At 40.4% G+C, this 24,629-nt stretch overlaps 1 long non-coding RNA gene and 1 other non-coding gene across 9 annotated transcripts; one reads left to right on the plus strand and one right to left on the minus strand.

The window, feature by feature from the left end:
* The first annotated feature begins 1,936 nt into the window (after positions 1-1,936).
* Positions 1,937-21,466, plus strand: LOC125965509 (uncharacterized). Of its 8 annotated transcripts, XR_007479461.1 has the most exons (4): positions 1,937-2,087; positions 3,174-3,241; positions 12,344-16,029; positions 16,537-21,449. It is a non-coding gene; the product is annotated as an uncharacterized LOC125965509 (long non-coding RNA). The 8 variants fall into 8 exon arrangements; XR_007479460.1 differs by lacking the exon at positions 3,174-3,241; XR_007479463.1 differs by lacking the exons at positions 1,937-2,087; positions 3,174-3,241 and adding an exon at positions 3,250-4,094.
* LOC117200728 (U6 spliceosomal RNA) lies at positions 2,604-2,708 on the minus strand. Its single transcript, XR_004482391.1, has one exon. It is a non-coding gene; the product is annotated as a U6 spliceosomal RNA (small nuclear RNA).
* Positions 21,467-24,629: the final 3,163 nt, after the last annotated feature.

Here is a 24,629-nt window from a genome sequence, read left to right on the forward strand (position 1 = left end):
TAGTTGATGACACGATAAGATTCTTGCTGTAATGAGTTTATCAAGAGGAATGGGAGCATGGCGGAATAGTTTAAACTGAGATGAAAAATGAGTAGGAGTAGGCCAGCTAGTCTGATAGTAATGGGATAATGAAATTTTAGGCCAAGGAAACATTACAAACACCCAGAGACTCGGGAGAAAAGGACTTTAAGGGAATTACAAGTAGGTCTGTATTACTGGAGCATAAGGAGAGGTGGTCAAGAAAGAAGGGCACAAAAAAGTGGTTTCAGTTGCTGAAGGACTTGCAGGCAATGCAGTGGTCTTCGGAGTATTTCCATCTTTCTCCTAGAAGATCAAAGTAGAATAATGAAAATCAAGGTTTCAGAATCACACATTACATCACCATTTAAAAGCACTGTAAATTATAAATTATTAAGCTTCTCTAAGTTTCAATTTCCTCATTTGAAGAAAAGTAGATAGTACCCCCACGGAGTCTTGTTAGGATTAAATAAAATGATGTTAGGATTAAATACGATAATGATGCCTAGAAAATAATAGATGCTCAGAGAATGTTAGTTTCTATTATTATTACTAATATTAAGAATTCTTCCAGGGCTTCCCTGGTGGTGCAGTTGTTAAGAATCCACCTGCCAATGCAGGGGACATGGGTTTGAGCCCTGGTCCAGGAGGATCCCACATGCTGCAGAGCAACTAATCCCATGCGCCACAACTACTGAGCCTGTGAACCACAACTGCTGAGCCTGTGTGCCACAACTACTGAAGCCCACGTGCCTAGAGCCCATGCTCTGCAACAAGAGGAGCCCCCACTCGCTGCAACTAGAGAAAGCCTGTGTGCAGCAATAAAGACCCAACACAGCCAAAAATAAATAAATTAAAAGAAAAAAAAAGAATTCTTCCAGCCTTCCACATACAGTAAGGAGCAAGTTGTAATGTCTCTAATTTGTATATGGAGAAGCTTGTTCATAAATGTGGAAACAAAAAATGTCTCTTTATGTTGAGTTCTACTACAATCTCTTAAAATTAACGTTAAATAGAATATGCTTTTTCACACTTTTTTCAAAGAAAAGCTAGGACTGCTATAACCTGGAAGGGTAAAGAATCTCACCAAGCTACACAGGGTGCTGGAAATGCTAAAATGGCAATGAAGGCGTTCCTCACCCACTGGTATTTGGTAGGCACAGAAAAGGCTTAAATTAGACATCTCATACATGAGATATTTTGAATTCTAAGCCATGTGGGTGTTCCTCTCTACGATTCTGTATCCATACAATATTTTAATTAAATAAAAAGCATGTTATGTTTTGAGAAATTTGGAATGATAGTATTTCCCAATGTGGTAGCTTTCTCTTCCTTTATTGTTTTTACTTTTTTAACAAACTGATCATTATTACCACTGCTATGATCCATGCTACTTTTCAATCTAAGAAAAACAAAGAACGAATTGTAAAATTATTACCCTGGTACCGTGAAAGATAGGCAATCATTAGCATTTGAGATGTGTAAGAGACAGCTCGACTTACAGAGTTTACTCTGTAAACTCATTCAGTATGCAACCCTCCCTAAGTGATACTCATCTAATTGGATTTTAACCAATGACATATGATATCATGAATTATGGAACACTTGCATAATTGCTTAAGTAGAGTATCTGGTTTGCAAATACGTATAAGTAAACTAACTAAAGAGGAGACCTGGGGTAGTCAAAGATTAAAATTGAGAGGATATAATATTTTTAATGGCACACACTAGCTTCTTGAAACTGAAGTTTAATCTTCTTCACAATAAGGAAAGCTCTCCTCATCAGGGAGAGTCTAATGAGTGGAAATACTCTGTCATTTCCCAGGTGCCCAGGGTGGAGTTGCCCAGACATTCCAGAGGTACTGCTCATTGGTTTTTGGCTTCCTGGTTCTTCAGGAAATAAAAGAAGAACAATTACCTGAAGACAAGTAAAGACATTTATTTTTCATTCAGCAGTCTTTTTCTGTGAAAATAAAAAGAGGGAATCAGAAGATTAACTCTCGAAAGGATCATGGACAACTAATCCAGTTCCCTCATTTTGCAGGCAAGGAACCTGAGGCTCAGAGAAGGTACATTTATTGAAAGTGTATTTTTTTTAACATCTTTATTGGAGTATAATTGCTTTACAATGGTGTGTTAGTTTCTGCTTTATAACAAAGTGAATCAGCTATACATATACACACATCCCCATATCTCTTCCCTCTTGCGTCTCCCTCCCTCCCACCCTCCCTATCCCACCCCTCTAGGTGGTCACAAATCACCGAGCTGATCACCCTGTGCTATGAAGCTGCTTCCCACTAGCTATCGGTTTTACATTTGGTAGTGTGTATATGTACATGCCACTCTCTCACTTTGTCCCAGCTTACCCTTCCCCCTCCCCATGTCCTCAAGTCCATTCTCTAGCAGGTCTGCGTCTTTATTCCCGTCCTGCCCCTAGGTTCTTCATGACCTTTTCTTTTTTTTTTCAGATTCCATATATATATGTTAGCATATAGTATTTGCTTTTCGATTTCTGACTTACTTCACTCTGTATGACAGACTCTAGGTCCATCCACCTCACTACAAATAACTCAATTTCCTTTCTTAAAAGTATAGAACACTTCACGAATTTGCATGTCATCCTTGCGCAGCGGCCATGCTAATCTTCTCTATCGTTCCAATTTTAGTATATGTGCTGCCGAAGCGAGCACTTGAGCGTGTATTTACCACACGTTTTCCTCATGACATCTCTGTGTGGTATTAACCCCATTTTATAGGTAAGGAAACTAAGGCTTAAAGAGATTGAGTGACTGATCCTAAATCACCATGCTAGATCTAAAGTACGTGCTGGGTTGTTTGGGTTTTTTCTTTTTAAAAATTTTCTTTAGTGTTTTTTTTGGTTGTTTTTTTTTTTTTGATTGATAAAGCTAATACATATTCATTGCATATATTCATATAAGCAACAGTAAGGAAAGTAAAAATCCTCTCTATCCTCATCACAAATCCTCAGCCTAGGGCTAGCTACTATTAACAGTTTATTAGCTATATTCTTCCAGATGTTTTTCTAAGCCATATGAGGCATGCCCTTTAAAAAAATACCATATCATTTATCAGAAATGGGAAAATCAACACTAGGAGTCTTATTCCTAAAAGTGATAAATACTTTATATCAATAGCAAAAAGCCTGGACAAGGGGAGAAAGAAGAGGAAGAGAAGAAATTCTATTTATTTTTGTCACTCTTGTGTAAGTCCCTTTTTGATTACTGGAAGCGTTCTCTTGCTTTTTATAATCAGTTTAAGAATGTTAGCTGGAATGCAGCAAATGCTTAAGAATAAAAGGGATGGGTCAGAAAGCCACATGAGGCATTTTCTTTCTGAATTTTTATTGGTACATTTGGGTTTGTTTTTAAATAACTTAGTTATCAATTAAAATATCAGAGACTTTCTATGTGGTGGTTTTGTTCATCTAGTGAGTTTTTTAAAAAATATTTTAAGTATATTCTTTATTCTAGGAAGACTATAACATTTTATTTTATTTTATTTATTTTTGGCCGTGCTAGGTCTTCGTTACTGTGCGCGGGCTTTCTCTAGTTGCGGCGAGCGGGGGCTACTCTTCATTGCGGTGCGCGGGCTTCTCATTGCGGTGGCTTCTCTTGTTGCGGAGCACGGGCTTTAGGTGTGCGGGCTTCAGTAGCTGTGGCACGCGGGCTCAGTAGTTGTGGCTCACGGGCTTCATTGCTCCGTGGCATGTGGGATCTTCCCAGACCAGGGCTCGAACCCATGTCCCCTGCATTGGCAGGCAGATTCTTAACCACTGCGCCACCAGCGAAGTCCCAAGACTATAACATTTTAAATCATCGGGGTTTTTTTGTTTTTTGTTTTTTTTTCGGTACACGGGCCTCTCACTGTTGTGGCCTCTCCCATTGCGGAGCACAGGCTCCGGACGCGCAAGCTCAGCGGCCATGGCTCACGGGCCCAGCTGCTCCGCGGCATGTGGGATCTTTCCGGACCTGGGCACAAACCCGTGTCCCCTGCATCGGCAGGCGGACTCCCAACCACTGCGCCACAGGCGAAGCCCAAAATCATCGTTTTTTCATGTAATTATTTGTATTTCCTTTTGATAAGCTCCGTTAGAGCTTTTCTTTCACATAAATGCATTGTTCCTACAACTGTACAACACGGTCATAGATAATGGTCAAAAGCATCTCACTGAATGGTTATAATTTGGAGAATTCATAGATTTCTTAGGAATCTTTGATCTTAAGCATCCCTAAGACGACTGGTTGAAATGGAGTAAACAGACTGTGCAGTAAAATGAGTCTGCAGTGCCTGCTCTTCCTCCACGCCCATTCCCACCGAGCATGCTCAGCATATGAGGCTTGGTGGGAGAAGACTGTTGCTGGAATCTGCTGGGCTTTCTGTAGGGCTGATTTCATGAATGTGTGACCTTACATGGGGCTTGAGGACTCTGCTGTCTTGAAATTCTTAATACTTTTTAAACGAAAGGCCCCTCAGTTTTACTTTGTACTGGGCTTGTCAAATTATAGAGCTGGTCCCACCTTGGGCATACTGCTTTGAGAACCCAGGCTCCTCTGTACAAGTCCAGCATGTTAACAAGCACAACGTATGAAATGCTAGGAGAAATTAGTGGGCTACTGACAGCAAACAAGCATCCCTATAGAAATGAGACCTTTTCAAGTGAAACCAGTCAGGTCCATCTCTCTAGCTCCTGGAATCTAATTATATAATTTGGTATCAGTGGCAAAGATGGTTGCCGAAGAAAACGTGCCTTGATTTTGTGACTTATCTTCTTACTCTTAGACTCTGAAGTTATTCTTGAAAATGGTAATTAGAATAATACGAAATCAACACAGAATCTCTGTCCATTAAAGTTTTGCTTTTTATTATAAAACATTTCAAATGTACAGGAAAACTACAATTGCAATGAACACACATATATACTCCTCTTTGAGTAAAAGTTGTTACCATTTGGCCATATTTGCCATATCTATCTATGTATCTGTGTGTTTTCTGAACTTTGCCGCTCCGCGGCATGTGGGATCTTCCCGGGCCAGGGCACGAACCCGTGTCCCCTGCATCAGCAGGCGGACTCTCAACTGCTGCACCACCAGGGAAGCCCCATGTTTTCTGAACTTTTGACAGTGAGTTGCAGACATCATGACACTACTCTGAAATAGTTCAACATGCCGTTCCTAACAATTCAGACATTCTCCTAAATAATGAAAATATAATGCTTTTTTTAAAAAAAAAGTATTTTATTTGTAATGTAGAAAACTTGGAAAACAGAGATGTATAAAGAAAAATTACCCATAATTCCACTGCCCAGAGATAACCACCATAAGTAGAAAAATGGCATCACGTTGTATCTCTTTGTCCACACAGAATGAAGCATCTCTACTTATTTTCACCTTTACCAACATTTTCCATGCCTTCTGTAGTAGGCAGAATAATGGCCCCTCAAAGATGTCCATATTCTAATCCGCAGAACCTATGAGTATGTTATGTTGCAAGGCAAAGGAGACTTTGCAGTTACAATTAAGGGTACAGAATTTGAGCTGGGGATCTTATCTTGGATTATCTGGGTGGATCTGTTTTTAATCACATGAGTTCTTAAAAGTGGAAGAGGGAGGCAGCGAGTAAATCAGAGAAATGTGACATGAAGACTCAACCTGTTGCTGACTTCGAAGATAGAGGAAGCCTCCAAGAAATGAAGGGAGCCTCTAGATGATGGAAAAAGGCAAAGAAACTGATACTTTCCTAGAAACTTCAGAAAGGCCAGTGCCTTGATTTTAGCTTAGTGAGACCCAGTTGGACTTCTGACCTATAGAATTTTAAGGTAATAAATTTGCGTTGTCACTACATGTGTGGTAATTTATTATAGCAGCAATAGAAAATGAATATATCTCCCCATTTGTATTTGCCTTTGAAATGGAAGTCTTTTATTCTTTAGGACATTTTTTTAAAATTTATTTTTGGCTGCGTTGGGTCTTCATCGTTGCACGCAGACTTTCTCTAGTTGTGGCGAGCAAGGGCTACTCTTCGTTGCGGTGTGCAGGCTTCTCATTGCAGTGGCTTCTCTTGTTGTAGAGCATGGGCTCTAGGTGCGTGGGCTTCAGTAGTTGCAGCACACGGGCTTCGGTAGTTGTGGCTCATGGGCTTCAGTAGTTGTGGCTCACAGGCTCTAGAGCGCAGGCTCAGTAGTTGTGGCGCACGGGCTCAGTTGCTCCATGGCATGTGGGACCTTCCTGGACCAGGGATCGAACCCGTGTCCCCTGTGCTGGCAGGTGGACTCATAACCACTGCACCACCAGGGAAGCCCTCTTTAGGACATTGTGACTGAATTATTTTCTTATTTTCTTCTTCTATTTGGCTTTGAAAACAATAATGACTAACACAATGAGAAAATAAAGGCAGTACCCCTAGGTTTTGCTCTGAAAGGGGGACTAGATCTTCTATGGTTCTTTTGACCAGGGCTGGGCTGATACATTCACAGACCATTTACAGACTCATAGGGCAGGGGGAGGGATTGCTCTCTAGTCTTTTTAAGAAATTCACTTGGAATGATGGAAACTGTTTTGAGGAAAGCCATTTATTCTCAATCTCTCACAGATCTTTGTACTTGTCTTTCATAGCACTTATAACACATTGTAATGGGGTACAAGTATAACATCTTGATTAATGTCTGTTGTCCCTCTGGACTCTAAGCAATGTAAGGGTAAGGACCCTGTTGGTTTGTTTTTGCTATGTGCCTAGCACATAGTTGACCCCAAAATATTTGTTAAATGATTGAATGTTTGGCAATGCAAAAATCTGGTTCTTGAGTGGCTAATGAGAAGCTAAACTGCTGTGTGTAATTATATTAACAATTATAATACTAAACTATATATAAGATTGATTATATGTAATTATATATATTATTTTAAAGAATATTAAAACAATAAAATTTTAAAGGAAGAAAAAGCTGTTTTCAACAAGTGCTTGGGAATCTCTTTGAAGATAATTTTGTTTTCTTGGAGACTTTTTTTTCCTGGATGCAAATTCAGACTACACTGTCTGAATGTCATTCTGGAGATACCAATGTGTTCCTGCATATGTGTAAGTTCCTTCCAAACATCCTCACAGGAGGTCAGGAACACATTGTCAGGAAAGACAATGAGTAGTGTCTTCACTTCCTACTGGCAGCAAGCCCTAGAATCAATCAAGCAGGGAGCCCACTCTGGGCTATTGTGCTCAAGTCAGATTGCATTTCACCACTCTAACCACCCAGATGGACAGTTTGGGGGCAATGGAGTTAAAATCACCACTGACTAAGCGATGTCCCCTTGCTGGAGACATTTTTAAGAGCTACAAACTAACAGAAAGGTTGCTCTGTGAAGGAACAGTCACTTCAGGGAACGTGAAAGTGGAATGTCATCAGTTAGACTGAACAGCATAGCGATAAGCCTGAAAAGCACTTTCACACTAAGCTTTGAGGGAGGGTGTACCCAGGGCCAACTTTTTCCTATGGAACCTACGTTGCAGTTCTGTTTCGGCAAGTGTTACTGAAAGCAAAATTTTTTTCAAGTCAGCTGTTATTGGTTAGAGTCCTGTGCTTGCAAACAACAGAAACTACCCCTGGCCAACCTAAGCCTACGGAAAGTATTGGAAAGACATGAGGTAGCTCAGGGAATGGAAATAAACACTGAAGAAGCAAGTCTTAGGCAGGATGGGAAGCACAGCTGATGAGCAACAAAAGCCAATAAGCAGCCTCCTTATCAGCTTGACCTTTTTCAATCCTTGAGTCTCTCTCCTCAAGATTCAAATGCCCCAGAGAAGGTGATTGACCTAGGCTGGGTTACATGCCCATTTCATGGCCAGAAGGGTGCAGAACTTTGAAGGACAGTCCCACTAACTCTATATCTAATGGAAGAAGGATGGTTTCCCAAAGCTGTTGCCAGGAGAAGGGGGAAGGACTGCTGGGCAGGCAAAAGCATTAGATGTCCATTCATCAGCTTATTCACTGAGTGCACATTCAGGAAAATTAGTCTTCTCCTTGAGCCCCATAGCAAAGAACTATAGCTACCTATGGAATCCAGGCAAGTAACTTCCTGTGTGACCTTAGACAAATCATAAACCCTCTCTGGGCCATAGTTTCCTCATTTATAAAATCTATTGAATGGTTTGGACCAGATGATCCCAAGTGGCTTGTAGAGAGAAAAGAGCCAGAAGAGAGGATCTCCTCCCAGATATTGGCAATATGACCTTGGCTGACTCATTTGCCAATTCTGTGTTTCCCTGTGTGTAAAGGGGGTGAACTAGACACCTTCAGGTTACTTCTAGCTGTAAAAGTCCATGATTCTAAAAAAGAACAGATGGAAGCAGCCAGGTCAGTCTTTCCTCTCAGAATCAATGAAATATCCCTGTTTTTAGGAAATATACACTGAAGTATTAAGGAGTAAAAGGGCCTTATGTATACAACCTCCTCCCAAATAATCCAGAAAAAAAAAACCTCATGTATATACATATATACATACGTGTATGTGTCTCTGTGTAAAGAAAGGTTCTACAAATGTTAAAAAGTGTCCAAATGTTAAAAAGTAGTGAATTTGAATAAAAAGTGTGTGGGAGTTCTTTGAGCTATTCTTTTTTTGTTTTGTTTTGTTTTGTTTTTGTTTTTGTCTTTGAGCTATTCTTGAAACTGTTCTCTAAGTGTAATTATTTCAAAATGAACTCCAAAAAAAAAAGTCAATGGGAAGGGCAAAAGGAAATCTGTTCCTCTGCCTGCTTGTCCAAAGGCTTTTTGATGAATTATTTGTGTGACAAGTGAGTATTTGTATGTCTGTACTGCTAGATCCTAACTCTCTAGGGGAAGTTTTTAGTGCCAAAGCATGGACTCTACAATGCGTTCTCACTACTAGTGTGACAAAGCTCCACTGTGAACCTGGAAGATACTGGATAAGGCCTGTCTATTTACTGCTCCTGAGGAGTCTGACTAAGTGGGTGGAGATTTCCTGTTGGCTCTTATGCTTTTCTTTTGTTTTAACAGTGGTTTAGGGGAACATACTTCAGACACAGCATATATATTTAATGCTTTGTACTTTTAAGTATTCATCGATAACCCAACAAATGTCTGTACCAACTACTTACTAACTTGATTTGAAGCCAAACATTACTACCTTCACACAATCACTTCTTACTGAAAATTGATTTCAGTATCTAGAAGGGTATTCATTGCAGGATCATATTAGCAAAATATTGGGACCAACCTAGGGGTCCAACAATAGTGTACCGGTTAAATAAATACATTCACGCAATGGAATATTGCGTAGATGGTAAAAAAGAATGAAGAAGCTCCCTAAGAGTGGCTGTGTAATGATCTCTAAGTTAAAAATAAATGAAGCACCCACATATGAGTAAATATGGAACAATCTCCAAGGTATACTTTTAGAGCAATGTGCACAATTATGTGTAGGTATCATACAATTGTATTTTAAAATTGCTTGAAGGAGTAAGCAATGAGTGGACAATTAATGTTTTTGCCTGCTCAGCATATGCCTGTGTATATATATATATGTATATGCAGAACATTTTCTGGGAAGAGATACAGGAAATCAGTAACAGTGGAAAACTCTGGAGAGGGGAACAATGGGTGGGGGTAAGAATCTGGGGAAGAAGGACAGGAGGGAGACTTGATTTTCACTTACATCTTTTGAGTTTTGTACCAAATTTAATGGAGGACTCAGTGCCCCTTCAGCAGTAGATCCTTCTGATCCTCCCTCATCATGTAGGCTCAAGGGAGGATAAATCACTGTAGTCAAGGAAACTGTCCTGTTAGGGTATGAGTATTCTGCATATTGGGTTCATGACTTATCTTTCTGTTCCCAGCAGCTCTTCTTATCTTTGCTTAGTAATTGTTTATTGAATTGAGTTCAACTGGATTGATCTGCTGTGCTTTTAGGGGCACTTATTAGCCCTTCATGTGTTTCCCTCTTTTCTACCCTAAAGGAAAAAATATAAAACAAACATTTATTTTCCATTCTTAAGAATTTAAAACTTAGACAGTCAGTTGATGTAAATTGGTGCCTCCTTTTTGCAGGGCATTTTGGTATCATAAATTAGCATGTAAAATGTACTCATGTTGTAACCCAGTACAGCATTTTGTTAAGATATAGAAACAGATCTTACATGTGTATGATCCCATTTTTATCGAATGTCATCCATATATCACTGTATGTATATATGCATAGATATCTAGGAGAAATGTCTTCAAAATATTTAAAATGTTTATTTCTCCATGATGGGTGGTTTTCCTCTCTGTATTTTTTCATATTATTCACATTTTTCGGAAGTACACATTGTCATCATTTTTACCCAAAAATGAAACTATTAAAAAGAAAAAGCTGGGAATTCCCTGGTGGTCCGGTGGTTAGGACTCAGAGCTTTCCCTGCCAAGAGCCCGAGCTGGATCCCTGGTTGGGGAACTAAGATCCCACAAGCCTTGCAGCATGGTCTAAATAAATAAATAAATAAATAAATGATAAAGAAAAAGCATTCAAGTGATTTCACTAGTTTTACTCTTTGACTCATCAAGTATTTGTTGATTGTACCACATTATTCTAGAATTATCTTTCCTATTTTACAGTCTGCTGAATTTTCTATGCACCCATTTGAGAAAGCACTGAAGCTAAATACTTATCAAGTACTTTTGAAAAATTTAAGCTCCAGAAAAAAAAAATCAGAACAGTAGTTGTCTCTTGGGAAGTTGGGGATGGAGATAAACTGGGAAAAGGTATGAAGGAAACTTTTAGGGTGATGGATAATGTTTTAAAGGTTTGGGTCACAGAGGTATATGTATTTGTCAAAACTCAACAAATTTAGCTAAGATTTGTGCATTCCTCTGTATGTCAGTTTTACATCAGAAGGAAAAAAAACAAATTGGATTTTAGTAAGTGATACTGATATCTGGAATTTACTTTGAAATGCACCGAAAACAAGATAGATTAATGGATGGTTTGAGGAATGGATAGATGAATACATAATAAAGCAAATATAATAAAATGTTAACTGTAGAATCTAGGTGATGTGTATATATATATATATGTGTTCATTATAAAATTCTTATAATTTTGCACTTTAACAATTTTCATAATAAAATGTTGAGGAAAATGTAATCACCGATCATCTATTGATATACTGATATGTTGAATATGCTTATATTTTATTCTTATAAACTAAATTCAACAGATTAAGTTCTAGAAGTTGCGTCCCCCACTCTCCCAATTCAAACTTCTTGGATAGTTAAGCTATTTAAATATATATATATGATATAGTTAGTGACAGGGCTGTCTTCATGACCATGTTAACTATGCCGTCACACAGGGTCACGAAGTTGGTTCAATGCTCTGCTGTTGCTGTCTTGAAATTTTTATTACTTTTTAAACAAGGGGCCCTGTACTTTCATTTTACAATGGGCCCCGCAAATTATGTAGCTGGCCCTGACTAATAAGCAGTAATAATAATTACTAACATATATTATCTTCTCTTTTTGCCAGGCACTATGTTAAACACTTTATATACACTATTTCATGAATCCTCAAAGACAGACTTAAGAGATAGTCTTAATATCCCCATTTTACAGATGAACATAATGAGGCTCAAAGAGGTTAAGATATTTGCTCAAATTCACACATTTAGTGTACCCTCAGTATGCATAGTAGCACAGTACACATGGTAGATACTCAATAAATATTTACTAAATTAATAATAATAATAGTAATTATTATAGCAGCTCCCATTTATTGAGCACCTTCCAGCAGCCTACAATGCTCTGACTGAAACCCAACATGTTCTCCCTAACCCAGACTCCCCACCTTTGGCATCACTACCTTAAGACCACGTTCCCTGCCAGCCTAAATTAGGTCAAGTCTTCTCTTATGTTACCCTGTGCTTCTTTGTCATAGCAGTCATCACAATTGTAATTAGGTAGTTCGTTGTTTAATGCCTGTCTTCCCTTCTGGACTGGAACCTCAGTGAAGACAGTGACTCATTTTTATCTGCTCACCACTCTATTCCTACCATCCAGTGCTGTAGCTGGAGTGTAGCCTGCTTGCCAGGGCTGGATTATATATTTTTTCATTTACTCCTCAACTCTGTGAGGTAGAGATTGTTACCATCATTTTACATCATTTACAAGGCTCAGAGAAGCTAAGTCTGAGTCACCTCACCATAAGGGAAGCATCCACCATAACGTGGACCTACATTTGCCAGGCTCCAAAATCTCTTGTCCTTTCACGGCAGCCCACTGTTTCTATATGACAATCTGCCTGACACTATTTTCTATCTCCAGGCACTACTTATTCCCTTCAGCTCCTATTTTTGCTGTCTGACCTCTGGGCTCTGTGATGAAGAGGAGACATGCTTTCCAGGAAGTAATTACGGCAAGTGATATAACCAGGCTGGCTGAAGCCAGGATTTTATTTTTTAACCTTGATGAGTAAAGCAGCTGGAAATACTACCTTCTAAAAGCAAAGGATCCAATTTCCCCATGGTACTAACTCTTCCTTAGTGCTAGGAAACACCCTGAAGTCATCTCTTGGGCTATGTAAATATAAAGCAATCTACCCAGGTCTAGTCTTGGGGAAGGCCTGAAATAATTAAGGTAAAGCAAACGTAGATGCTTCAGGCTGTTAACAAGATGTCTCAGTAGTTTTAGGCTTCGATAGATTAAGATTTCTATGCGAAAATGTTTTTCCCTAAGTGTGGATTTGGACTATCCTATGCTTATGCATTGCTGCATATCTTTGCAGAGTTGAGAGGACTATTCTTTGGATTATTCTTTGTTTGTGAGGATCATAGAAGTGGGATGGAAAGGAATGCTGGGAGAGTGCACAGGCTTATTCTCTTCAGCTAGTGCTGGAGGACAGGCTGTGAACAAGAAATGGAGAGTGCTTGGCCCAGCATGCCCTGGCGTGGATGGTTGAGTTCTACCTGTGGTATTAAAATCCCAGACTGAAAATCCCAGACCTTAGGAATTAAGACTGATGACAGATTGTGCTGTACTTTGTCTTTTGTAGGACATAGGGCATCTGGTGGTGGTAGAGTTTCCAGAGGACCTAGGTTTGTACCATTCTGAGGATGTTCAGACTGTGGACATCTCAGAGTAGCCACTACTAATAGCAGTGTAAGTTACCCTGTCTATTACACTTCTTTTCTGGTATTCCCAAGCCTTCTGAAAAGACTTGTTAACTGTCACACCCTGGCCTCAGTTGTGCTCTTGAGCTTGTTCTACTTTCTTGGAAGAATATCAAGCACTTCCTAAAGTTAATTATAGAAGCAATGGTGACAGTCATCTGTGCAAAACAGTGGTGCCCACTGTCCTCATAAAGGTGAGAGATAGTAAGGCTGCAGCAGGTCCAGAAAGTTGGGGCAGAAGTACAGGAGGGACTGTTTCTGAGAACACAAAAGCTATGTCAGAAATACAGAAGAAAAAAAAAGAAATATGGGAGAGAAGGAGGTTGCCTTTTGCAGGAAATAGGCCCTGAGGGCTTATGCCATCATAATTTGAACAATAAAAGTAAGAATGATCATATTTTGTAGTCACTGGTTAGTGAGATAGGATGTACTGTATCTGTTATTCTATATGCCATAGCAAGTCTCCAAGATGGTTCCCAGAGATCCTTGCTTTTTTGTATTTATGTCTTTATATAGTCGTCTTCTTCAATGAATCAGGGCTAGTCTATGTGAACAACAGTGTATGGCAGAGGTTACAGTGGTTGACTTCCAAGGGTAAGTTGTAAAAGACTTGCAACTTCTGCTCTGGTCCCTTGAATTGCTTGCTTTGGGGTAGGCCAGCAGTCATCTCATGAAGCCTCTTATTTATTTATTTTTGGCTATGCCACGCAGCATGCGAGATCTGAGTTCCCCAACCAGGGATGGAACCCTTGCCCACCTGCATTGGAAGTGTGGAGTCTTAACCACTGGACAGCCAGAGAAGTCCTCATGAAGACTCTTAAGCTGCTCTGTGGAAAGGCCTACAAGAGGAGGAACTGAGGCCTCTACCACCATCCAGGACCAACTTGCCAGCCAAGTGAGTTACGTCATTGAACGTGGATCTTCCAGCCCCATTCAAGCCTTCAGGTGACTGCAGCCCCAGCTGACATTTGACTGAGCCTCATGAGAACACCCTATCCAGAACTTCCTAGCCAAGTGGCTCCCATATTCCCAGCCCATAGAAACTATAAGAGATAATAAGTGTTTATTATTGTTTTAAACTAGTAAGTCTTGGGATGACTTGTTATGCATCAATAAATAAAACACTATACTATAGATTCTATGGAATAAACATCTATGTGAAACTCTGCCTAAATAGATCAGCCAAATCTTCAGAAAAAAAGAGGACATGGGTTGAGTCTTCAAAGATGAGTAGGAGCTTGCAGGTGGAGGTAAAGTGGAGAAAGGGGAATCATTTCAGGCTAAAGGAACAGCTTGACTATAGGGCCAGAAGTAAGAGGGCATGGCTTGTTTGAAAAAACAGCAATTAATTCAGCATGACTGGGGTGCAGTATGTTTAAAGAATGAGGTGGAGAAAGATTACAGGAGTAGACAGGAACAAGCTCAAAAAGGACCTTAAATGCCATGTTCATGTATTTGTTTTTTATCCTGAAGGCAATGAGGAGCCACTAAAGAATTTTTAAGCAGGCAACTGACATGATCAATTGTGCATTTTAGAATGATGGCCAAATGGAAGATGGATTGGAGGCAGAAAGACCATTTAGAAATAATTGCAAGTCCAGGTGAGAAATGATTAGTGCCTGAATTAAGGTCTTAGCAGTGTGAACGGGGGGCGGGGAATGGAGGGCTATTAGGAGGTATAATTTTCAGAATATGAGGGATGAGGAAAAGGGAATATGTGGGATCCAGGAGGAGGAGCAAGTTTTTTAAAAATATTTATTTATTTATTCGGTTGCGATGGGTCTTACCTGCGGCACGCGGGCTCTTTGTTGTGGCGCACGGGCTTCTCTCTAGTTGTGGCATGCAGGCTCAGTAGCTGTGACACATGGGCTTAGGGATCGAACCCGTGACCCTTGTGTTGGAAGGTGAATTCGCAACCACTGGACCACCAGGGAGGTCTTGAGGAGCAAGCTTTGAAGGGCTGAGTTTGAGTGGTGTGTAGGACACCAAGGTAAACATGTACAGGGGACAACTAGAAACACTGGTCTGGCTTGGAACCCAAGAGGGAATGAAGTCAGGCTGAAGATGCACGGAAGTTTTGAAGGCTTTTTCATACAAGCATCCCTTCTTAAAAGGTAAGTAACTCCATGGGTGAAATGAAATCAAACTACAGTTTAGAGTTTTAGATTTATCTTTCATTGATAGCAAAGCCATTTAGAAATAAGATTTACAGTAAAAACCTGGGATAGGATCAATGGCATGAAGTCAGAACCAGGTACAGGTGGAAGGCCATTTTGTAGTATCTTCCAGTTTTGCTGGGGATTCAACCATCAGCAGAATCTGGTGACTAATTAAGTATAGAGATTGAAGGAGAGGGAAGAGTCTAAAAAATTAGTTCCCTCCCCCAAAGTTTCCTTTCTTAGATCTACATTTTCCATCATGTATAACATCTTATGATCTATGCCCCATTTCAATATCACTGATTTTAAAATTTTCTGAATTAAATTTTGCTTCCATTTTCTTCACCTATTTTCCAGTAAATTTATATGAGTTTCATGATCTTCTACTTCCTCCTTTTTTCCCCTTTCTCCTCTTCCTGCTTTTTGTGAACAAAAGAAAATAAAACCTCTTCCTTTACTGACTATATAACAGGTGTAGCAGAATTCTTGATTTTTTTAATTGAATATTTTACAGGCATTCATTCTTGATTCATTGTCAATAGCTCTCTAATTCTTTGAAATTGTTTTTCAACTAATACAGTGATTTTCATCTCTAACACCTAAGTATGGCCTAGTAGTCAACGCTCCAAGACTTGGAATTCAACCAATTCACCTGATTTGACCTGATCTACTTATCCAAGAGGTATATTTTTAGAAAGATCACATAGATAAATGCACTAGCACTTCAAGGATTAAAGAAAAAGTAACTTGCCAGGTCATATAGTTTTGTAATCAAGTTGAGAAGAAAGATCACTGTGATAAATGTGCTACAATCCCAGATTTTGAACAGGACTTTTTCTTTTGGTTGTTTCAAAACTATTTCTGCCTCAGTAAAAATTAATAGCAGTGGACTTCATGTCGTTTTATTTGTGGAAATAACTGCGGTTAAAAAAAATAATTACCACTTAATTTTTGTTAGCAAGAAAGCCCAAGGAAAGTAATGTTAAAAATAAGGAAATGGAGCTGAGTGCTTAGTGGTTAGCATCTGGAGACACCACTTAATGTACTTAACTTTTTCAACATTTAATTGATGAAAATTGAGGCTCAATAAAAATTTTCTAAGGAGCAAAATGTCTAATGAATATTTTATATTTAGCTTTAGATAAAACAGTTTTACAGCATAATTAAAGGTAAATCTGTAAAATCCTAGGTAATAGGGCTTCACTGGTGGCACAGTGGTTAAGAATCCGCCTGCCAATTCAGGGAACGTGGGTTCAAGCCCTGGTCCGGAAAGTTCCCACATGCACTGGAGCAACTAAGCCCGCGAGCCACAACTACTGAGCCTGCTCTCTGGAGCCCGCGAGCCACAACTATGGAAGCCCGCGTGCCTAGAGCCCGTGCTCCTCAACAACAGAAGCCACCGCAATGAGAAGCCGGCGCACAGCAAGGAACAGTAGCCCCCGCTCGCCATAACTAGAGAAAGCCAGCGCGCAGCAACGAAGACCCAACGCAGCCAAAAATAAATAAATAAAATAAATTAATTAATTAAAAAAAATCTTAGGTAACAGATTTTTTTCTAAGATGAAAAAGTTCTTTTGATTACATAATTGAGACATGCTCATTTAAAAAAAATTCAATTGATCCAGAAAAGCAGGAAATAAACTAAATTACATAAACCTCACCAGCCACAGAGAAGCACTGTTAAAATTTTGTGAACTTGCTTCCAACCGTCTCTTCATACATATATTTGTGTATGCATATGTATGCCCGTAGCGTGACCTACACAGAATCATACCGTTCTGTAAACTGATCCTTTCATTTTGCAACACGTTGTGGACACCTTTCCATTTCCATAAATATAGATCTGGTTCCAGCTTTCTAAACAGATGCGTAGTATTACGCTCTATATAAACACCGTAACTTAACCAACCATTCCCACACTGTTGAACATTTGGGTTGTTCCCAAGGCTTTTTTTTTTTTTTTTTTTTTTTTTTGCGGTACGCCGGCCTCTCACTGTTGTGGCCTCTCCCGCCGCGGAGCACAGGCTCCGGACGCGCAGGCTCAGCGGCCACGGCTCACGGGCCCAGCCGCTCCGCGGCATGTGGGATCTTCCCAGGCCGGGGCACGAACCCGAGTCCCCTGCATCGGCAGGCGGACTCTCAACCCCTGCGCCACCAGGGAAACCCCCAAGGCTTTCTTTTAATTAGCAATACCATGGTAAACATCCCTGTCATATTTCTTTCTTTCTTTTATTATTATTATTTTTAAAGATTATTTGATGTGGACCATTTTTAAAGTCTTTACTAAATTTGTTACAAGATTGCTTCTGTTTCATGTTTTGGTCTTTTGGCCCTGAGACATATGGGATCCCAGCTCCCCGACCAGGGATCAAACCCACACCCCCTGCATTGGAAGGCAAAGTCCCAACCAATGGACTGCCAGGGAAGTCCCCTTATTATTTATTTATGTATTTATTTATTTGTTCATTCAAATAAAACATGGCTCGGGACTTCCCTGGCAGTCCAGTGGTTAAGACTCCGTGCTTCCACTGCAGGGGGAACAGGTTTGATCCCAGTTCAGGGAACTAAGATCCCACATGCCGCACAGTGCGGCCAAAAAAAAAAACAAAAACAGAAACAGACAAAAAAAAATATATGACTCAGAGCCCCCACTCATCAAGGTGGACAAGAGTTATTTCTGGGATTCTTTTCCCCGCTACAGTGAATTATATATGACCTCCAGGGTTTGAGTGGCCCTAGGAAACTGGATTGGGGTTATGCTATTGATCCTCCTTTGTCTGGCCAGAGACAGTCCTCTCCAGAGGTCTTCTCCATTCTAGGCAGGGAAGCAGCCCTGCAACACTTTTAAAGCTGCTTTCAGGATCTCAGTGCTTAGTGACCTGTCTCCCAGGCATCCTGCAGCCATCCCAACCTGGGTCTGTTATTTTCGAGGGAGATACTTGGAAATCCTAAAATTCCACAACCCCTCCCCAGCCTTAGTGTTGTCTTTATACTAGTAAAGGCTATTTTCTTGAGGAGATGGGGAAAAGGAACTACCACTCAACCTCTCCATATAAACCTATAACAGACAACTAGACAGTTGACTGTGGAGGAGTTACTTAACCTCCTGAAACCTCAAATTCTTTATCTATCTATAAGATAACAACAAATAGCAAGTCCATCCTGCCAGTTGTAGAGACCAGAAAATTTATTTGTCTTTAGCTTCCCTCATTCTCTCACTGCCACTCATATTCTGCCTCCTGAACCTTCAGAACAGAACGAGAATCTGACCACTTCTCTCCACCTACCCTGCTTCTACCTTGGGCCAAGTCTCCACCGTGTCTCACTTGGATCTTTGCAGAAGCCTCCTAATAGGTCTCCTTGATTCTACCCTTATTCCCGTCATCAATTTTCTTTTGAAAAGGATGATGGCTTTCATCTAACTTTGAGGAAAAGGCAAAATTCTTAGACTAACCTAGAAAGCTCTCTTATATGACTTAGCACCACCTCCCCCACTTCTCTGACCTCAGTTCCAACCATCCTCTTCTTCAGTCACACTCCCCTTGCCAAAACATGTCAGGCGTGCCTTTTGCATTATCCTCAGGATAATAGTTTCTCCATGCAGGTATCTGCTCAATTACCTTTATCATTATCCCCAGAGCCTGCTTCATTTTTCTCCACAGCACTTATCACTGACATAGAGTATGTTTATTTCACTATCTCTTAAAACTGGAATATAAGCCTGTTGAAGGAAGGACTTGTCTATTTCTGTTTAGGTTTTCAGTGCCTAGAGAGTACCTAGCACACATTAGGGGCTCAATAAATATTTGCTGAATAAATGAATGGACAATCATATCTTTCAGAATTGGAGTGAGGGTTCATTCTGATAATGTTAATGCCTATCGAATGGGAAGGACTATTTGAAAACAGATTGTTGCTGTATCATCATTATTATTATATTTATGCTAGTCTTTGAAGACTATATTAGAAAAAGGGTATTCCAGCAAAGAACTGACTGAAGCAGAGGCTTACAAGTAGGAAATACCCTGTAGGTAAGTGTGACCTGCACTGAAAACTAAATATTGGTAAGAGCTAGTGTTGGAAATGTAGGGATGAATATGGAGGGAACTGAATTCAAGGCTCAGAAGTACGGGTTTGTCCCTAACAGTGGGGAACCATCCAGGATTTTCAGCCAAGGAAGATATGATAAAATCTTGGTTTTTGAAACTTCTGTGGTGATAATCAGTTATCCTGTGTTGCAAAGTTGCATTTTGTGGCTTGTGGGAGGTGTGTTTGTTAATCAGAGAAAACGGTGTGTTTCTTTAAGAAACTTTGCTGGACCTTTTTGTCTGATAGGACCTGGCCTGTGACCTTATTTATGATCCCCTCTTTTCATGCAGACACCAAACATCCTCCATGTGGAGAAAAAGAAGGCTGAGAGCCAGAGCCTTGGTGATTCACTCTTAGTTATTTCCCCTTTCATGATTCTAATTTGCTCACCCTTTGGATTGTCTTCTTCAGACTGTGGCTGTATTTCATGTCTTGGTTTTCCACTTCACAGGCAATTTCTGACCATATCTTTCTCCATGACATAACCCCACTGTCATTTAAAATCTTGCCATCCAAAGTGCGGTCCTGGGACCAGTAGCACTGGCATCACCTGAGAGCTTGTTAGAAATACAGAATTTTCAGGACCCACCTAAATTAGAATCTGCATTTCAACAAGATCCCTGGTGATCTGTGTGTACATTAATGTTTAAGAAGCACTACACTTAAGTATCCCTTAACCAATGGATGCACCAGTGTCCCCTAGGAGCCCCTCATCACCTCAAATAAACATACAGAGAGGGCTTCCCTGGTGGTGCAGTGGTTAAGAATCCGCCTGCCAATGCAGGGGACACGGGTTCGAGCCCTGGTCCGGGAAGATCCCACATGCCGCGGAGCAACTAAGCATGTGCGCCACAACTACTGAGGCTGTGCTCTAGAGACCGTGAGCCACAACTACTGAAGCCCGCGCACCTAGAGCCCGTGCTCCGCAACAAAGAATAGCCCCCGCTTGCTGCAACTAAAGAAAGCCCACGCGTAGCAACGAAGACCCAGTGCAACCAAAAATAAATAAATAAGTAAATAAACTTATTTTTAAAAAAACAAAACAAAAAAGCATACAGAGTGTTTGCTTTCTAAACAAACTTCCTGACAATTCCCCCTAGCCACCCTTTCCAACTGGAGAGCTTTCCACACTCTACCTTCTGTACAGAAAATCTGAAGCAGCAATGCTTTGAATGTTTGGTGTTTCTCAAGGTACAATCCTCAGATCACCTGCATCTGAATAACCTAGAGAGTTTGTTAAAAATGCAGATACCCCATCCTACCTACATTTACCGAATCCGACTCTTTAGGGGAAGGGCACTGCAAACCACTTTTTCAACTAACATATGATACATACCAACAATCAGAGAACCATCAGAAAACTCCTGGCTGCAAAAACAAATGCAGCTTTAATAGCTCCCCCTTCTTGGTATTGAAACCCTTTTCCAGCTTTGACTCCATTCCCTCATCCAGCCCTGCACTGGGTTATTTGAAATACAGTAATTTTAGTTATGATCCTATTGTTAGAGAGTGCTACTTTTGCAAGAGATCTCATCCAAGTGCTGCTCTGATACCTCTTTTACAAAACTATGTAAATAGCATTCCAGAATTTCTTTTTTACAGGTTATCAGTCTTAACATACAAATGAAATATAAATGTTTCTATCAAGTAATTTAATGTTTATTTTTCTGCTTCTTAGTATTTTCTTATGCAATAAAAGAAGATTTTTCCTGTGTCTGATGCTTCTTTAAAGTCACTGTGCTCCTCTTCATCAATGTCTCATATCAGGACGGTTAGTTTCATAGTCAGTCCTATTGGAAAAGTACCTAACATGACTTTATAATAACATTCTCTAGGGTCTGGGAGTTTGGGGGCAGGGATAAATGCTGAAACAGGCACTTGGTGCCTGTAGTTTGCTGGTCTACCTCTATTGCTACAGTCTACATCAAGGCCTTCTACCACTGACATGAAAGTTGAGCAGAATGGGTGAAAGAATGGCAGCACTAGTTGCATAACTATTATGAAATGAAATTACACAGTTTGAATCCACATTAATAGATATTAAATGTTAATAACTATTAACATTAGATGTTAATAGAAATGTTAATATCTATTATCATTTTATTACTAAATGATACCTCTTGCAAATAAAATTTAAACAAAGTCTGAATCTTAATGAAGAGGGATCAAGAGAGAATAAAATGTTTTCCAGACTTCTGCATCCACCCCCAACAGTGCTGTTTTAGATCTTAAAATCCTTCTTTCAAAAAACTAGAAAATCAAAACGAAAAATCTCTTTTCTCTCTTAAAGGGGTTCAAGACTTCAAAGGCATTCTTTAATGAGTCTATCTTTATGTATCCTTTTCTGAACCCTCAGCAAGATCTAATCTTATTCTTTTAGAGTGCCTATAGTACTTCCTTTTCTCATTTCCAGTCCTATTACTCTTCCTTGATTCGTGGTCATATCTGGGCCTCTCCTTCTCAGTTGTACTTCCTTGGCCAGTTGTAAATTTCTTTAGGCAGAAACTGTGTATTCTCCTTTTTGTACCTATCAACAATATTTATTGCATTCGTGTTTTTTTTTTTCTAAAGCAACGCTAGGGGTTGAGCTATTCTTTTTTATTTATTTATTTATTTATTTATTGGGTCTTCCGTTGCTGCGCGCAGGCTTTCTCTAGTTGCAGCGAGCGGGGGCTACTCTTCATTGCGGTGCGAGGGCTTCTCATTGCAGTGGCTTCTCTTGTTGCGGAGCACAGGCTCTAGGCAAGCAGGCTTCAGTAGTTGTGGCACATGGGCTTCAGTAGTTGTGGCTCACGGGCTCAAGAGCGCAGGCTCAGTAGTTGTGGCATGCGGGCTTAGTTGCTCCGTGGCATGTGGGATCTTCCCGGACCAGGGCTCGAACCCATGTCCCCTGCATTGGCAGGTGGATTCTTAACCACTGCGCCACTAGGAAAGCCCTATTGCATTCTTTACGCTCAGCAAAGTGAGGCCTACAAAAGTATAAATTATAAAACAAACAGTTTAGCTTGGAAGAAAAATCTTACCCATGTAAAACTGTAGCAATTACTGTAAGAGAATATATAAGTATATAACTAATAGAGACGTGAGTCTTGATCCCATACAGTTCCGTCATGGGAGGTGCAAAACCACTGAAGAAGGTGAGTATGGAAGCCCGGGCTCTCAACACTAAGCACATTTAGCCTTAGGATATACACTTAAAATCCTAGTGGTCTAGAGAGGGTAGATACCCTCAGTAAGAGCTGCTGAGATTCAAATGGAAAATGAGGGCTGGGAGTGAATATCTCCAAGCTACCATGATGAACCAAGGCCAAAGCTCTTGGTTCAATTTTTCTGGATTCCATAATTGCCAGCATTTCTGTATGCCGCAAGGGGCAAGGAGCACCTGAAGATTGATCATTAACATTAGCCAGGCAGGTGCCATTCTAGTCAAGTCATTATTATCTCTCACTTGGATGGATGATTGAAATTGCTTCTTAAATGTTTTTTCCACTTCATTGTTATCTCCTGCTCCTCTGTGTCAGGGGTCCCCACGACCACCTCTCGTGTTCAATGATTTGCTAGGAAGACTTTAATAGGACTCAGAAAACATATAATCATACTCATGGCTATGAAGTATTACAGAAAAAGTGTTCAAAACAAAGTCAGCAAAGGGAAAAGGCACAGGGGGCAAAGTCTAGGGAAAACCAGGCCCAAGCTTCCAAGAGTCTTCTCCCACTAGAGTCACACAGGATGTGCTTAATTCCCCTGGCAATAAGTTGTGACAGCACATGTAAAATGTTGCCAACCAGGGAAGTTTGTTTAAAACTCAGCATCCAGGGACTTCCCTGGTGGTCCAGTGGTAAAGAACCTGCCTTCCAATGTAGAGGACACGGGTTCGATCCCTGGTTGGGGAACTAAGATCCCACATGCCATGGGGCAACTAAGCCCGTGTGCCACAACTACTGAGCCCATGGGCCTCAATGAGAGAGTCCACGTGCTGCAGACTACAAAGCCCATGCGCCACAACGAGAGAGAAGCCCGTGGGCCACAACAAAAGGTCCGCATGCCTCAACAAAGAATCCTGCGTGCCGCAACTAAGACCCAACACTAAAAAACTAAAGTTTTTTTCTTTAGCCCAAAAAACTAAAGAAAATAAATAAATATAAAATTTTAAAAAAGAAAAAAAGAAAACCTCAGCATCCACAGATTGGGGGCAAATCACATAGACATGTTCTGCCTAGCAGGTACCCAAATCCCAGATTCCTCAAAGGAAAGCAGGTATTCAACATACAGCACATTGTTTATACAAACAGTTCAGGCAAAGTGAGCCAATCTTATCAACGGGGTGATGGGAACCCTCCCAAAACCCGAGTTTCCAGACACCTGCCCAGGACCAATCCTGTAAGCCAGACTTTCAAAAGACAGCACTCAGGCCTACTATGTTAACTCATTTCTGCACATCTTCTAACCCATTCTCCAGTCAATAACCAAAGGAATCTTCTTGAAATATAAACCAAATTATGTGTATTGTATTTGGACTAAAATCCAAACTCTTTACCATGGTCCACTAGTCCCTGCATGATGCCAATAACTCCTTCCCCTCAAACTCATCTTTTGTCACTCTCCTCAGCAACACCCTGCAGCCACTTTGGCTTCCTCTAAGTTTTGAAAACATCACTGCCCAACAGAACTTTCCTTGCTAACGGAAATGTTCTTCTGCACTCGCCAGTCATCTCTTGGTGTCCACCAACCATACACAATTATTGAGCACCTGAAATATGGCTAGTGCAATTGAAGAAATGAATTTTTAATTTTATCTAATTCTAATTAATTTAAATTTAAATAGCCAAACGTAGGTAGTTTGGCTACCATTCTGGGCAATGCAGCTCTAGAACACATTGAGTTTTTCCCATTTTAAGGCCTTTTGCTGTATGGGAACTTACAGATCAAACTAAAATGCTTGAATCACATAGTTTATTAAATTAATTTAAAACACAGCACAGAGCAAGGGAAAAGAGAAAGGGTAAGTTAACACACTATTAGGAAAGGTTGCATGAATGGTGGAAGGATCACACTGCTCAAATCCTGGGTTATGTAATGCTTGTATATCCTCCCTTTCTTTGCTGTGTCAGCCTTCTCTGCTGACAGACCAGAGTTGAGGTCCAATCAAGAGGGCCCACAGACAGAAGGTGCCCTGGGCCAGTGGTACACACT

The sequence above is a fragment of the Orcinus orca genome, chromosome 10 (assembly GCF_937001465.1).
Source record: "Orcinus orca chromosome 10, mOrcOrc1.1, whole genome shotgun sequence".
NCBI lineage: Eukaryota > Metazoa > Chordata > Mammalia > Artiodactyla > Delphinidae > Orcinus > Orcinus orca.